Source organism: Palaemon carinicauda, chromosome 28 (genome assembly GCF_036898095.1).
Source record: "Palaemon carinicauda isolate YSFRI2023 chromosome 28, ASM3689809v2, whole genome shotgun sequence".
NCBI lineage: Eukaryota > Metazoa > Arthropoda > Malacostraca > Decapoda > Palaemonidae > Palaemon > Palaemon carinicauda.
Window position 1 is genome coordinate 73,242,076 of NC_090752.1, and position 2,500 is coordinate 73,244,575.

A 2,500-nucleotide genomic window follows, 5' to 3' on the forward strand; every position below is an offset into this window, starting at 1 on the left:
TTGGAGCCCTTTGGCTTATAGCATGTTGCACATCGCGTTTTATTTCATACTGGCGTATCCGAGACGTCAAAAATAATGTTTAAATATTCAAGATAGATATGCACACACACACACGCACATACACAGATTCAAACTACAACCCGATATTTCAGCAATTTGTGCAGTGTGGTTTCCAAGTGTATCTCTAGGGGTACCTACCTCTTACCAGAGTATGACTACTCCCTTTCCCAATGAGCGTGACAGGAAAGAAATCTCATTATATAGGGGATATAATGTTGTTTGAGCATTGGCCGGCCTGTGTACAAATCTATACATGAAATAATTAAAAATTATGAATGAATTTCATCGTAACATGGCGAATATAGAATTGTTTTGGTGTGTTATTAGAAATGATTTGGCATGATCGAAGGTAATTTCGAATAAATATAATTAATTAAAATAATTTCTAAGGTTTACCATTTCTGAGAGTAATTTGAAAAAAGTATCAGATAAAATCATTCTACACTAAGTATGGTATTGAGATGGGTAACTCGACATAAAAATAGATAAGACGTGTACCCCCAAAAAATTATTTTACTGTAAATTAAAGAATAAATACTAGCGGTAAAAGTATTTTGCCTCAAATTTTCTGTTTTGAGAATTTCATGTCGTTGAGTGTATCCCTTAATGATTTTGGGTTCTCTACTCCACTATCATCATCATCATCATCATCATTATTATTATGATTATGATTATAATTATTATGATTATGATTATGATTATGATTATTATTATTATTCCTATTATTATCATTCGTTTTGGAGAACTCAAAATAATAATACCTTGGCTTAGAAACAAAATATCTAAAAGAAGAGATATGACCTAAATGAAAGCTATGAAAGCAGATAAAATCCAAAGCAAATGAAAAAAATAAAAATTTCTGCCAATATGAGAAATTTTCGCATAAATTAGCAAGAACATTTGGCAGACTCAGTTCCGGCTCTTCCAAAGCCGAATAGCGGATGAAATTGAATGGAAACGAGAAGAGAATCGTTTCGGTCAATTGAGTAATTAAAGGAAATGAGAATCCGAAGTCTGGATATCATTAGTTAAGGTTAATTCAGGAATCACGAGGATATTTGCAGAGGATTCTGAAGTCACAGATAAAGATTTTTTAACATTTATCAGTTTTATATAATATGAATTTTTCTCATTTCATATTTCTAGGCGGGAAATATTTTTTTGTTAGTTTGAAAATTCATCATATTTCGTTAGCTTTTAATTTTGCTATATATATATATATATATATATATATATATATATATATATATATATATATACTGTATATGTATATATATATATGTATATATATATATATATGTATATATATATATATATATATATATATATATATATATATATATATGTGGTGTAATAAATAATATATGTGTAATATATATATATATATATATATATATATATATATACACATATACACATATATACATATACACACATATATATATATATATATTATATATATATATATATATATATATATATATATATATATATATATATATATATATATATATATATATATATATATATATATATATATATATATATATATATATGAAACTGAATGAAAACGAGAAGAGAATTATTTCGGTCAATTGAATAATTAAAGGAAATGAGAATCTGATGTCTGGATATCATTAGTATTAATCCAGAAATCACGCGAGTATTTGCACATAATTTTGAAGTCACAGACGATGACATCTTTTTAAAGGTTCAAAGGTTTAAAGGCTACTCATGAATGGCAGAGGCAAGGGACACTGACACTGCCCTAGCAAGTAGGACAATGGCTAACACTAGAGATGACACATTTTTAAAGGTTTAAAGGTTTAAAAGCCGCTCATGAATGACAGAGGCAAGGGACACTGACATTGCCCTAGCAAGCAGGACATTGTTCCAGAGACTGACCATAATAATATATTATATGAACAGTGCCCAAGCCCTATCTCCAATCAAGCTAGGACCAGGGAAGGCCTGACAATGGCTGCTGATGAATCAGAAGGTAGAACTATAGGTTCCCCAAAACCCCAATCCCTAGCTCACATGTATGGTAAGTTTGCAGACACTAAAGGAACTAACGAGTCTCATTTCATACTTCTAGGCAGGAGACATTTTTTGTCAGTTTAATAATCCATCATATAAATTTTTGGATTTAGATTTGGAATTGTATATACTTGTGTAAGAAACATTATTTGAAGGCGCAATTCTCTTTTATATATTATTATTATTATTATTATTATTATCCAAGCTACAACCCTAGTTGGAAAAGAAGGATGCTACAAGCCCAGGGGCTCCAACAGGGAAAAATAGCCCAGTGACGAAAGGAAATAAGGAAATAAATAAATGAAGAGAACAAATTAACAATAAATCATTCTAAAATAAGTAACAACGTCAAAACAGACATGTCATATATAAACTATTAACAACATCAAAAACAAAAAAG